The sequence below is a fragment of the Myotis lucifugus genome, unplaced genomic scaffold (assembly GCF_000147115.1).
Source record: "Myotis lucifugus unplaced genomic scaffold, Myoluc2.0 scaffold_8, whole genome shotgun sequence".
Taxonomy (NCBI): domain Eukaryota; kingdom Metazoa; phylum Chordata; class Mammalia; order Chiroptera; family Vespertilionidae; genus Myotis; species Myotis lucifugus.
Window position 1 is genome coordinate 11918770 of NW_005871056.1, and position 14514 is coordinate 11933283.

At 51.8% G+C, this 14514-nt stretch overlaps 1 protein-coding gene across 2 annotated transcripts in view; it reads left to right on the plus strand.

Annotated features, from left to right (window-relative positions):
* Positions 1–13513: 13513 nt before the first annotated feature.
* SLC6A6 (solute carrier family 6 member 6) overlaps positions 13514–14514 on the plus strand; it is a 77236-nt gene continuing 76235 nt past the window's right edge. For both annotated transcript variants that reach the window (XM_006083790.3, XM_014451260.2), the window contains exon 1: positions 13514–13786. The gene's annotated coding sequence lies outside the window, so the exon portion shown is untranslated. The remainder of the gene's footprint in view (positions 13787–14514) is intronic.

The window sequence follows — 14514 nt, forward strand, 5'->3', positions numbered from 1 at the left end:
TGCTAATCTGCCACCTGGAGTACCTTCACTTTGCAGAGGAGTCTGGAAAGGACAAAGCAGCCAGAGGGACTCCAGACCCAGACCTGTACCCCTTTGAACTTGGGAAGGCAGACCTCACTGGAGAGGCCGCTCCAAGGGGTCCCAGGCAGTTTGAAAACCCCAGGAACCAAAGCTCAGCGAGGGAGGATGGCCCAAGGTGCCCGGATGGTGAGGGCAGGGCTGGGGCAGGACCCTGACCCCCTGCTTTTCTTTCCCATGCTTTTTTGGCCTGAGCAGAGTTCCCCAAACTTTTGTTAGGTCTCCCTGTACACGTTTTTCTTTTGCTACAAATCACCTGTTATGGGTTGAACTGTGTCCCCCAAAAAGATATGTTGAAATCCTAACCCCTGGCATTTGTGAATCTGACCTTATTTGGAAATAGGGTCCGTGCAGATGTAATCAAGTTAAGATGAGGTCACTAGGGTGGCCCCAATCCAATAGGACTGGTGTCCTTATAAGAAGAAGGAAATCTGGACGCAGAGGAGGATGGCCATGTGAGGTCAGAGACACACAGGAGGATGCCATGTGACGATAGAAGCAGAGAGTGGAAAGATGATGCTGCAAACTAAGGTATGCCAAGGATGAATGGAAACCACCGGAAGCTGGGCAGGGGCGAGGAAGGCTTTTCCTCAGAGCCCCAGAGGGAGTGTGGCCCTGTGGCACGTGGATCTGGGACTCTGGCCTCTGAACTATGAGAGAGTGGATTTCGGTTGTTTCACCCCCAGTTTGTGGTGCTTTGTTTTGGTCGCCCTATGACACTCATACACCTCCTATATCGTTACTCATTTATTTTTTTTCCCTTCAAATGGACTCATTTTTAAACAACTTGCACACATTTTGCTACAAAGTAAATCTCCCGTCGCTGCTGTAAATGGAAGACCACAATCCTTTCCATAAATAGAGGATGCCTTAAAAATAAAGACAATGAAAACCAGACAGTCTAGCCGGGTGCAGTTGCCCAGTGTCTTTGATCTGGGGATGGTCAAGTGGCAAAGGGTGTTGAAGACACACAAGCATCTAGCTGAGACTTCTTGATTTCCCGAAGAATAAGAAAAAGAACTGAAAAGAGAAAATTCCCTTATTACCTGAAAATGTCTCATTCTGAGATGTCTCCAATGATTAGGGCTTCAGGGTAACCATGCCCATCCCCCACTTATGTTTGAAGAAATTGAAGCCCAGAAAGGTTCAAGGATTTGCCCAAGGTCACACAGCATCGGTGGCCAAGTCTGGATTTGAGCCAAACTCCTATGTGCTTTCCAGGAAATCATACATTGGCCTTGGATCGTGCCCAGTGGCCATGGGCTGAGCACATGGACACAGAGCAGGGGCATAAACTCTGAAGGCTGCGCAAACAGCCTGCATGTCCTAATCTCGTAGCAATTACAGCCAAGTGAAGGCTGGGCAGAATTATTACTACGCTGCAAGGCAACTGGACCTGGGCAAAATTTGACTCACACTGAGGGTTATGATCCAAGTGATGATCAAAAGGTTTTTTCTTCTTGCTCCATTGGACCAGCTAGATTGAAACCCAGGGTCCATTCAGGCAGTTGTTTCACATCCTGTCACATGCTAAACCACAGAGGTGAGGAGCACATCTCTAAAATAGGCATCCCCTTCACCCTCATTCTGACCCTGCAGCCATCTGCTTCCTCCTCCCTCTGCTCCTCTCTCCTCTTCGCTTCAATTGCCTGCTCTGGTCCATGGAAAGGAGGAAGGTCATATCTAAGATTCAAATCCCAGCTCCACAGTGTGGCCTTGGGTAAGTGGCTCGTCATCTTTGAGCTTCAGTTTCCTTGTCTGTGAAATGGGTCCCTTCCTCCCAGGTTCTTGGAAGGGGTCAACGAGATCATGCCTGTGAACATTCAACTCAGTGCCTGGCACATGGCAAGCTCAGTAAACACTGCTTCCCTCCGACCAGACTGCAAGCTCCTGTCTATTAGGTCTGATCAAATAATCGAATTGATATTCCCTCCCCTGGGAAACTGACCTTTGGATTGTTCCAACCGACATTCCCTTCCACTTAGACCACATTCCGTTTGCTAAGACCATCATCTTTCCCCTCTGGACATGCCCAGGATCCAGACCCGCCTACAAAATTCCCGAAAAAAGCCTGCCTAGAGTCCCTTAAAACCTCTAACTCCTGGGTCCCTGGCTGCTGGCGCCATTTTGGGGCTCAGCCCATCTGGTTTTCCAGATGACCTAATAAATGTATAATCCCTTACCACTTTTGGCCTCGTGTGTTCCTCCTTCTGCCACCCTAACACTGTCTGCTCTGCCGCACAGCTTGCCACAGGGCTTCTCAGCATCGCCATCAATAATGTGAACTGTGCTGGGTCCTGTGCTAAGCCCTTTCCTGCATTAACTCATTTAATCTTTCCATCAACCTTGTGCAAGAGATACTGTCACTACCCCAGACAGAGGGGCCTGTGCCTGATAGGGCCCCTTGGGACGAGGATTCTTTAGGACTGAAGAGAAGGGCCCATCCAGAGTCCAGAGTCCAGAGTGCCCGACTGTCGGCCTCTTCTCCCATCCACCCACCTGAGGGTGGAAAGGGCCACTGTGTGCCCCCGGGACCCAAGGGGGGAGGAGCAGGGCTGTTTGAGGGTGTGGCTGAGCTGGAATGGGAGCTGGTTGTCTTGTCATATGTGCATGTGTGCAAAGCTGCTCCAGGGTGAAGGCACAGCCAGGGGTGGCAGGAGAGGAGTGAGGGGTGGGCTACCAGCCAGGGTCATAGGGCTCCCCCAAGTATCAAACTCCAAGGAGACGGAGAATGTGTTACTCAAACCTGGCCTCCAGCTCATGACAATACACCTGCCACGATGGAAAGGCAGGCCAGGTTTTATTTAGTAGCATAGTAGCTTGATGCATAACTTTCCGATATGGAGACGGATGCATGCGGTCCTCCATTTGTTGTCTTGGGGCAGGCCCTGCTGGTACAAGGAATGCCCTGGTGTCATCCTTATTCTTTCAGACACTGACCCACAGAGGACAATGCACTGGTCATATAAAAGAATATGCTGGGCCCAAGCCTTTTAATACACACGTGGAGAAAATCAGGCTTACGACCTGCAAATAGCATCCAGGTACACAAGGGTGGATAATGGCCCTGGAGACCAGCTTCAGGTGACAAACCACCTCCACCTCGGCGCCCCAGTTCCGCCCCTTGCACAGTGAAAGCATTAGCTGCTTCCCTCCCCCAGTGCCTGTCTAGTATGGCCCTTGGTAACCTGTCTCTTCCCTTCCCATCCTCCAAAACAAGCCCTTTTCTCAGGTCAGGCACCTTCGCCTAAATCAGGGTATAGCATCTTCCGTTTCCCTGGGGAAGTGGCCCCGGAGGGCACGTGGGGTCACCGAGAGCTGAGGGATTCTGGGATGCCGGGAGTGGAGCTGGGGTGGCCTGTGTGCGAGCCAGGGCTCACCCCGCCTGGCTCAGATGACCAGTCCTGAGGGCCCAATCAGGCCAGCCGTGGATCAGGCCATAAGTGGGAACAAAACAGGGAGCTTGCCTCCCCGGCTTTGTTTATTGTCTGGGAGCTGGGAATATTTTGAATTGTTGTGTTTGGGGAGGGAGGGGGAAAATAACCAAATATAAGAAGGCAGCCAGTAAGAGGCCCCGGGCAGGAATGCAGAGGAATTAGGCCTGCCTGGGTATGTCTGGGAGCTGGTGATGCTCCCAGAGGCCCGGCACCCTCCAGGTCACGGATGCTCGGCTCTGATGAGACATTCAAATTGCCTGGAGAGCTTTCTTTTTCAATCCCAATGAAATTAGGATTTCTGAGGGTGGGACTAGACAGAAAGATTTTTTTAAGCTTCCTGGGTGATTGCAATGGGCAGCCCAGGTTGAGTGATGCCTTACAGCAGCCCATCAGAGGGATTGTAAAACATGGTCCCTGGGTCCAGGCCAGAATTCCCAATTCAGGAGGTCTGGGTGCTGGGACTTGGAATTTCTCACAAGTTCCCAAGCACTGCTGCTGCTGGCCTCGGGGCCACACTCAGAGCCACTCAGGGTTATAGAGCCAGTAAGGGCTTTGATCTGATCTCTCTAGGGGAGATGGGAGGGGAGATGGCTCCCATGGTTGAATGCACAGTCTTCAAGACTGGCCCTCTTTCCCCCCAGCTATGCGAATAGTTAGTTTTGCAGTGTGTGTGTATGCATGTTTGTGTGTGTGTAGGAGGGTGCTCCCGTGTGTGTGTGTGTGTGTGTGTGTGTGTGTGTAGGAGGGTGTTCCCACGTGTGGGTGTGTGTGGCAACCTTAGGCAGCTACAGAGCTATTCATTCATTCAGCCAGCAGACATGTGTTGGGCACCTACCTTGGGCCTGGCACTTCTGTAGGCCCTGGGGATATGGCGCTGGACCCTGCCGACTCAGCCCTGCCTGTGTGAAGCAGGCAGCCTAGATGTGGAAACAGATATATAAAAGTGATCAAGGTACATTCACAAGGTTATCCAAGTTAGGGTGAAAATAAAACCGAGCGGAGGCCTAGTCCTGGGGGAGGGGAGATGGCTATCTGAGACGCAGGGGTCGGGAAGTCTTGGGGAGGAGGCATTGGCTGAGGCCTAAAGGGTGGGAGGAGCCAGCCCCAGGAAGGGCTGAGGAGAAGTGTTCTGGGCCCAGGAGCCCTCAGAGCAAAGGCCCCAGGCAGAAGGAGCTGGGGTTGAGGGGAAACCAGGAGAGCAATGTGGCTGGAGGGGGTGGGAGATGAGTGACAGAGATGGGGGGCCTGTCTCAGAGGCTGGGGGAGTGTGGGCTTAGTGCCAGCATGGTGGGCGCTGTCCTGGGCTTCAAAGCAGAAAGGAGAACTGAGTGGGTCTGAAGCTCTTTCTTTTGATTTTTGCTGGGAACTCATGACATTGAGTGATATGCAACAAATCGAAAGCATACAGCTCCACGGGGGTGTGTATTTGCATACACCTCTGTGCCTTCATCTAAATCAGGGTATAGCACCTTCCCCAGCCTCAGAAGGGTCTGTCCGGCTTCTTTGGGCCAACTGCCAACCCTCCCCCTATCACTGCTCGGATTCCCAGGACCATAGTTCACTTCCCCTGATTGAAAAGTCCCTGCCAGGGGAACAAACAGCACCGCGTGTGGTCTGCTCTCACCTGGTAGGTGTTTTCGCGGTCTCCCCCTCCCCCAGGAGTTTTGTGACTCTCAGGAGTCCTTCATCTGTTTGTTTTTCCTTTCTCTTGGGGATGTAAACAACCAGGACTGCCCCCCCTCCTTTTGGGGGCTATTATAGTGCTGCTATTTACATTCTTGTACAAGTTTTGTACAAAAAAAAAAAACCCACAAAATTCAACCAAGAAAATTTGAAGTTCTAATTGGCTTTATTAAGCCATTCATGAATTGGGCAGAATCCAATTTAGTAAATAGAAGGGCCTCTGAGGGGTTGTATAGAGTGGAAGGTTTTTATAGAAAAGAAGGGTGGGCCCGACGGGTGTGGCTCAGTGCACCAAGAGGTCACTGGTTCCTGCGTCAGGGCACATGCCTGGGTTTCAGGTTCCGTCCCCAGTGGGGATTCTCTCTCACATCTATGTTTCTCTCTCTCTCTCTCTCTCTCTCTCTCTCTCTCTCTCTCTCTTTTCCTCTCCCTCTCTCTCTCTCTCTCTCCCTCTCTCTCTCCCTCTCCCTTCCTCTCTATCTAAAAATCAATTAAAAATTTTTTTAAAAAAGAAAAGAAGGTTGAGGCAAAGAAGCTATTAGCAAGAGAAAAGAAAGGGTTATTTTGGGGTTGAGACATGTCCTTTTGGGAGAAGAGAATGAGAAGGGTTTCATTATGCTGACCTCATTGGTGTTGACCAGAAACTTCCAGACCAGTTGATTACATTTCTGGAGAAGGTCAAAAGTCAAAACTACAATTGGTTTAGGCATTAAATCAGTGGTTCTCAACCTGTGGGTCGCGACCCCTTTGGGGTCGAACGACCCTTTCACAGGGGTTGCCTAAGATCATCGGAAAACACATATATAATTACATATTGTTTTTGTGATTAATCACTATGCTTTATGTTCAATTTGTAACAATGAAAATACATCCTGCATATCAGATATTTACATTACGATTCATAACAGTAGCAAAATTACAGTTATGAAGTAGCAACGAAAATAATTTTATGGTTGGGGGTCACCACAACATGAGGAACTGTATTAAAGGGTCGCAGCATCAGGAAGGTTGAGAACCACTGCATTAAATCTAGGTTTGGTATCATGGGCTTTTAGCACAAGTGATGCCATTTTGGGCCTGTGGCTTTTCTTTTTAACACTTAGGCATTGAATAATGGATGAAAAAGAGATCCTGCGAAAAGTAATCTCAGAGGTTGATCTGATCATAAATTCCTAACTGGGCAGGTCATGGTAGATAGTGACACCCCAGGCTTATAATTTCCTTGTAAAAGGCTTATCCTTGCCTTAAGCAAGCCCTGTCCACATGTCTGTGCATCCAGGTTAACAAACCTTTGTCAGCCTCTTTTCAGAGGTTATGACTAGTCTTGTCAGACACCTCCTTCTAAGTTGTGGCCACCCTGTCAAACCCTCCTTCTAAAGCTGACCCCCCTTTCAAATCTCTCCTTCTAAGGTGTGACCTCCCTCAAGATAACAGTCCTGTGTTCCGTTCCCGCCTGCTTTCATATAATCTTCCTATGTTCCCTCCTTAAATCCAAATGCATAAAAGAAGTTGCAAACTGTCATTTCTTGGAAGTGTTTTCTCAGTTTGTTGTGATCTTGCTTCCAGGCGTATCCTGTTTGGCTCAAATGACTTATATAAAAATTCTTGCCCTGGTTGGTGTGGCTTAGTTGGTTAGGCATTGTCCCATGTTCCAAAGGGTTGCTGTTTCGATTCCTGGCCAGGGCACATGCCGGGGTTATGGGCTCAGTTCCCGGTAGGTCAATGTTCCACTCACACATCTAAGTTTCTCTTTCTCGCCCCCTCTCCCTTCCTCACTCTCTAAAAAATCAATAAAAATATATTTTTAAAAATCCTCCACAGGTTTGGACATTCTTATTTTGATGGAATTGCTAACTAATAGGTTACATGGATCTTTAAACCTTATAAGAAATTGCTAAGTGCTTTCGCAGTGGCTGTGCCATCCCATGTCCTCACCAGACATGGAGGAGAGCTCCAGGATCCCTCTGGCTGCTGAGTGGAGAGGGGTTGGGGGTGGGAGAGGAGGCCACGGCACCCTCCCCAAAGTCACCAGAGGGAGGCAATGGCCTGGCTGAGGAGCTGGGGACTGGCTGCCGCTTTGGTGAATGTATAAATGTGCACATGTCCCATCTGCAGGTCTGTCTCCGGCATTGTTACCTTCCCCTTCCCTGGGGTAGATTTGCTGTAACCCCCAAGGGAGAGGAGCAAGTGAACCCTGGAGGCTTGCCCCCCACAGACCACATTCAGCAAGGGTTTCCTGGATCCTTGGCACTGCTGGGCACTGCTGGGCATCCCTGCCTTCTGGGTGCACCCACTCTGGGGCCCCCAGGGTGCCTGAGATCCAGGCTGCAGGAGGGCAATGAGCTAAATATTTTGGGGGAGGGAACAGTATGGGGGAGGGAACAGCAGGGGGGAAGGCCAGAAGGAGGAAAAGCCCAGGGCACGAATGCAAGAGGATCATCGAGTGTCTTGCCAGGCACCAGACTCAGTGCTTTTTGTGAGTCAACTCCACTTAATCCCCACAACACTCTGGGGTTACGATTAGTCTGGCTTTACAAATTAGGAAACTGAGTCACAGAGAAGTCATGTGATTCACTCCAGGCTGAGAGATGGACCTGGGATTTGCAAACAGGCAAGAAGAGGGTGGGTAGGTGAGAAGCAGAGTCCTGAAGGCTGAGATGCTCTGACAGAGCCTCTGTGGTACAGCTGTGGCCGGCAGTCAGACAGACATGAGCAGAGCAAGGACAAGGGCCAGACACAGAGATCACCATGGCAGAAAGCGAAGAACCAGTGTAGGCCCTGGCTGGTTTTGCTCAGTGGATAGGGTGTCAGCCCGTGGACTGAAGGGTCCCAGGTTGAATTCTGGCCAAGGGCATGTACCTCAGTTGTAGACTCAAATGTAGGATGGGACCTTGCCCCTAGGGTAACCTTTGCTCCCTAGTATATTTTTGGTCATGTGGTTTGGACCTCCTGACCTTTCCTCCCTAGAGATAACATTTAGGCCTCAGTTGTATTTCAGCTCCACGCCCAGTAAAGCAGCCAAACCAGAGCAGCGACCCCACAGCTGACCTCAGGACCAGCTGCATTGCATAATGACCCCCTGCCCTGGCACTGACCAATCAATCAGTGGAGACCTGGAAAGCTAGTGAATATGCTATTGAGATCTTCCCCTGGGACCGCCCCTAAAATCAGCACCAGTGTTCTCAGTGGTTAGAGCATCGGCCCATGCACCGAAGGGTCTCAGGTTTGATCCTCGGTCAAGAGCACGTACCTGGGTTGCAGGTTTGATCCCTGGTGGCCCCTGTCCAGCCCCTATAGGAGGCAACTAATTGATGTGTCTTTCTCACATCAATGTCTCTTTCTCTTTCTCTCTCTCTCTCTCTCTCTCTCTCTCCCCCACTCCCTACCTTCCACTCTCTCTCTCTCAAAATCAATGGAAAAAACATCCTTGGATGAGGATTAACAACAACCACCAAAAAACCCTTAGGAAGGCAGACCCAGGGAGATCTCCCTCCTGGGACCAAGCCTGCCCAAGCCTTTTCCTCCTCTCTCCCCTCTCCCTCTCCCCCTCCCCCAGGCGCATTACCATTGTCTTCCTCACTCCCAAGCTCCAAGGGCCCTTCCTTTATCTCATAACTTGTTTCCTAAGCCCATCTCTTCTATGAATTACTTCTTCCACCTCTGTGATTTTTACAAATAAATGTTCTCTTATAGTTGAGTCTTGGTTCTGAATTCTTTCATAGCCAGAACTCAAGTACTGAGGTTGCTGAACCCAGGTCCTGTCTGACTCCACGGGTCTAACACCCGGCACCGTTCCCCACCCCCCTCCCCACCTACAACACAGCCATCTGTCTGTATACCTGCAGAGATGAGGACACATGAGTGTGCCCAAGAGAAAGTAACCAGGACAGGGACCACTCAGCAGCTTTGTCACTTTGCCTCCTTAGGGAATGACCTTCTGAGAGGACCTCCTGCTGGCATTTCAACAACCCTTGCTGGTCACCTAAAAGATGAGACACACTATTCTGTGGCAAGGGACAAAGGGTTTTGTTTAAAGTTCTAGATCAATTTTATTTTATTATTGCCAGCAGCTAAAAAAACACACAACTTCATCAAGTCGCCTTTTGACAATTTCCTTCCCTGCCTTTAAGTTCAGGGCTGCAAACCGAATGAGGCCTGACGCTTGGCCCCCTCTCCTCACGTGCCCTCCGAGAGCTCCCCCCACTATTGATTTTCATTTTTGAAACGGGAAGAGGTAGTCCCAATGGAACTTCAGCTGGCATGTGGCTTCTGAAGGAAACCGCTGCTTGCATTTCCTTGAAGTTCCCTCCTCGTTGCCAACAGTTTCGATTCCTTGGTGCTCACAGTCTTTTCCTAGAGCTTCCAGCGGCCATCTCCTGGCAAGGGGACAGGGATGGTGTACAAAGTATACCACAGGTCTCAAACTCAGCCCCGTGCAGGGGACAGGGTGGCAGGTAGGTGATATAAATGAAGGAACTACCAGTGGGGGCCTGTGGCTATCTGGGGAGCCCATGTCCCCCCCCCCAAGTGAGGGGGTGGTTGATGCCACTCAGCTCCACGTGATAGTAGACAGGTAGATAATGGGCCTGAGGTGGCTGTATCTTGCCATTTTTTCCAGGGAAAGCAGATATTCAGGTTTCTAAAATGTGAACTTTGCCCACCGATGTGGCTCAGTGGTTAAGCGTCGACCCATGCACCAGGAGTTCACCGGTTTGATTCCCAGTCAGGGCACATGCCCGGGGACATGGGCTCGATCTTCAACGGAGGGGGCATGCAGGAGGCAGCTGATTGGTGTTGCTCTCTCAATGATGTTTTTCTCTCTCTCTCTCTCCCTCTCTCTCCCCCTCTTTCTAAAATCAATTAAAAAACATATTAAAATATGAACTTTCCCAAGTTTTTATTCATGGCAAGTAAATATTTTAAAGGCCAGTGGAGGCCACAGAGCACACGGGGAGCTGGACTCAGTGCAGGCACTCTCCCCACCCACCCCCAGTTTGAGACCTCTAATTACAGTGGCTCGATGAGGCAGGACTTCTTGTCCCATCTTATGGATGAGGAAACTGAGACACAGACAGCAGGCATGCAGGCCCAAGTCACACAGCCGGGAAGCAGCAGAAAAGAGAAGAGAAACGGGGTCTCTGGCTCCATGCCAAGCCCTTTCCACCCTGGGTTTCTCCATGGTTCCTCCCACCACCTCTGCCCTCCTCTACCTCTTATCCACTGTCCTGTCCTTGGGTTGAGGTTGTAGCCCTTCCTGGCTCCTCTCCCCCTCTCTCTCCTGCCCTCTGAGGCTGGGTTTTTATCTGATAATCACTGAGACTCCAGGAATTCCCTCATTTAAAAGTGTGTCTTTGTCCCATGCATCGAGAGGTCACTGGTTTGATTACTGGTCAGGGCACATGCCCAGGTTATGGACTCAATCCCCAGTAGGGGATGTGTAGGGGGCATGCAGGAAGGCCTCTCTCTCTGTTTAATATATTTTATTGATTTTTTACAAAGAGGAAGGGAGAGGGATAGAGAGTTAGAAACATCGATGAGAGAGAAACATTGATCAGCTGCCTCCTGAACATCCCCTGCTGGGGATGTGCCTGCAATCAAGATACATGCCCTTGACCGGAATCAAACCTGGGACCTTTCAGTCTGCAGGCTGATGCTCTATCCACTGAGCGAAACTGGTTAGGGAGGCACATCTCTTTCCCTCTCTTTTTCTCTTTCTAAATTCAACAAACATATTTTTTACAAAAGTGTGCCCTCTGGATCCAGATGGCCTGGGTTTGAATTCCAACTCTATTATGTGATCACTGAGTGACCTTGGGCAACTTACTGAATTTCTCTGTGTCTCAGTTTTCCTTTCTGTAAAATGGGGAGATTAATAGTAGGGTTATTGTGAGGATTGAATAAATTAACATATTTAAATACACTGAACTGTTCCCAACATGTACCTTATCAATATAAGGGTTTGTTAAATTAAATAAATGCAACAAACATTGGTTGAGTACCTAGTGCGTGGCAGGCCCAGGACTCAACAGAGGCACTAAGAACAAGGCCCATTCCTTGTGGAGTTAATGATCTAGAGGAGGAAGATAGAGGGTTGGATAAGATTTGCTCCTGTGATCTGTGCTGACACTGTCTGCACTACACCGGCCTGCCTGAAGTTCATTCAATGCAATGGATTTTTTCAAATTGCAGCCCTGGACATGTCACTCCCATCATTCCTCCCGTGGCCTCACTGCCCTTGTTCACTCTCAGTCACACTTAGCTGGGCCCACATCACCTTTGTTTAGGGCTACCAACACCCTTGTTTAGGGCTACCAACACCCTTGCCAGTGAGCCTTTTTTTAAAAAATTGATTCAGAGAGGAAGGGAGAGGGAGAGAGAGATAGAAACATCAGTGATGAGAGAGAATCATTGATAGGCTGCCTCCTGCACGCCCCCTACTGGGGATTAAGCCTGCAACCCAGGCATATGCCCTTGACTGGAATCGAACCCACGACCCTTCAGTCCGCAGGCCAATGCTCTATCCATTGCACCAAGCCGGCTAGGGCGCCAGTGAGCCTTTGCATAGCAGCTTCTTCTGCCTGGAACACACTTCCCTCTCCATTCTCCTCAACCCTGTGGTTTTGTCAAAGCCTCCTGGTTCCAACCCCAACTCCACACTATGTGACCTGCCACTTTGCTCTGTGCACAGTGGTGCTGGCACAAAGAGTCTGGGGAGTTTCTGACTGCGTCTGCGCCTTCAATTCATGGAGGAACCTCACTTTCATCAGAAGGGGAGAAATGTGGAGACTCAATTGCTTCTCCTCTCCAGCTCTGGTTTCCTTACTGATAAAAGGGGTGCAGGTACCCTGAACTCAGAGGAGAGAGATGAGGTAACTGGAAGTGGATGCCACCTGGGGCTGCTGGGCTGCTGGAGACACTGCTGGTTCCTGGTGCTTCCTGGAGAAAGGGGCACCTGGGGGCAGGAGAGAAGGGAAGGGAAGGCACAAGAAGAAGGCAAGGGAGGGCATGTGCCAGGAGGGGCCAGTGTCTGGGTTGGCTGGAGCTGGTGGGGGTAGCCTGCCAGAAGGCCCAAATGGAGCCAGACAGCAGGGGGCCCCAAAGAGGAAGCCAGGGAAAGGCAGTGTCATCTCGGGAGTTCTTCCATTCAGCATCCCTGGTCCATCTCTGCAGCTGCTTAGGAATAGGGCGTTAAGAGCTCCTCCAGGCAGTGGGCTCCAGCTGGGCCAGGTCTGACGTGGGGGATGGTTGTCTGCAGAGCCCATTTGGTATTTCTTCCTTTATTCTCAGCCTAAGGTGGAAGGATCCAGGAGCTCTCCACACAGTTCCCAGTGCAGAGAGGGAATGAGAGAAGAAAACGGCTTGGAGAGGGAAAAGACCTTGCTGGAAGTCACACAGCACTTCCCCCTCATGCTCAGCCAGGGCCTGGTTTTGGAAAATGGTCTCCGAGGACCAGCTCATGCAAATAAGGACAAGAATAATGGCACATTCCCCATTTTCATTTAAAAATAGTCGCAGTAGCTGACACTCGCTCGGCACTTAAGTGCCTGGTGCTGTTCTGATTGCTTTACATTGTTAACCTCGGATCTTCACAGCACCCAGAGGAGATAAGTTCTCCTATTTTTATTTCCATTTTACAGATCAGGAAGTCAAGGCACAGAGAGCCAGAGTAACACTACCCCAAGGTCACCCAGCTGGGGCACAGCCACGCATCCTGGAGCTCTGTCGGCTTCACATCACAATCTCAGGTCGCCCTCATGCCTGGGGGAGGCAGCCAGGGAAGGCTGCGGTGTCCATTTCTTGAAGGAGCATATCAAGGCTGAGAACCTGGATGGTCGCCCGGGAGGACGCAGTGGCGTGGTTTGGCCTTTGCCACTCGAGGAAACGCAGGCCCCTCCCAGGAGCCAGGTGGATGAGCGAGTGCTGGGGTGCGGAGGCTGGACCGAGTCGAGGAGCGGCACAGAGTCGAGGTTGGGGGCCTCTCCTGGCAGGAAAGGGCTGAGGACAGGCTGTACCACTTGGCACCAGGGGTTGTAGATTAAGGGTTTCCGGAAAAATGCGCTGCAATGGGGGAAGCGGCTGGCCGAGTGTTCGACCACCGCCTGCAGTGTGCACGCGCGCGCTCGGCGAACCCAGGCTCTTTGTGTGTCCGAGCCCGTGCGCGCGTGCGCGTGTGGAGTGTGCGTGTGTGTGCGCGCGCCTGTACATATGTGTGTGTCCGCGTGTGGGGAGGGGCAGAGCGCCGCGGCCCCGCCCCGACCCCGCCCCCGGCCCCGCCCCCGGCCCGGCCAAGCTGGTATTTTTCCACCCAGCAGGATGGGTGATGCTGAGAGCTGCCTGCTCAGACAACAGACACGCGAGGTCAGGAAGAAGCCGCTTATAAATTACTGCTTCCTTCGCGCCGCCGCCAGCGCCGAGCTTCGGGCCCTGGTTGCAGTCCGGCTCGCTTGCCGTCGCCGAGCCCTGAGGACTGCGAGCTCGGACACCCCGCCACACCGAGGAGCGCGGAGCGCGGACCCCGCGGGCCAGAGACCCAGCCGGCGGGCAGTCCCTGGCGAGTGGAAGGGAGTGCAGCGCCGCGGCCGCCCCAGGTACCCGCGGGAGAGGGAGCCGGGCGCGCGGAGCCCCCACCTGGTCCCCGCGCTCCATCTAGTCCCGACCTCCTCCCGCCCAGTGCCCCCCGATTCTGGCGTCCCTTTCACCACCGAGGGAGGGATGGAGGGTCGCCTGCTCAGACCTGCCGGCAGGGCTGTTATTGTTTCCCTGGCGAAAGGGCTCGGCTTCTAGTGCCGGCGGCAGGTGTGTGTCGGTGTCTCAGGCTCACTGGGCGCCTGTATGTATCTCCGCGTCCCTGTGTGTGTGTCTCTGAGGGTGGCTGTTTCTCCATGTCCCCAGCAGCATGCGCTGTGTGACCCAATGTATGTCTGCTATTTTCTGTGTCCAGGGCTGTGTGTGTGTGTGTGTGTGTGTGTGTATTCTGGTGTGTCTGTGATACCTGAGTGTGGTTGTGTCTTCTAACGTGTGCAGTTGTGTGTCCTGGTGTGTGTCTGTGTGAATGTGTGGGTGTGTGCGCGCGTGCTCGCGGGAGGGTGGGTGAGAACCTGTGTGTGTGTGTGTGTGTGTGTGTGTGTGTGTGTGGCTGTGTCTTCAAGTACCTGCCTGCGCACGTGTGGCTGTGTCTCTGGGTCCCTGGTTGCCAGCACTTGTGTGTCCTCTGCTGTACCTGAGGGAGTGTCTCTGGTTTCTAGAGAGCTGAACAGAGGAGCTGGTTCTTCAGGGCAGGCACTGAGTGGGGAGAGGTGATAGGGCGGCCTGGCTC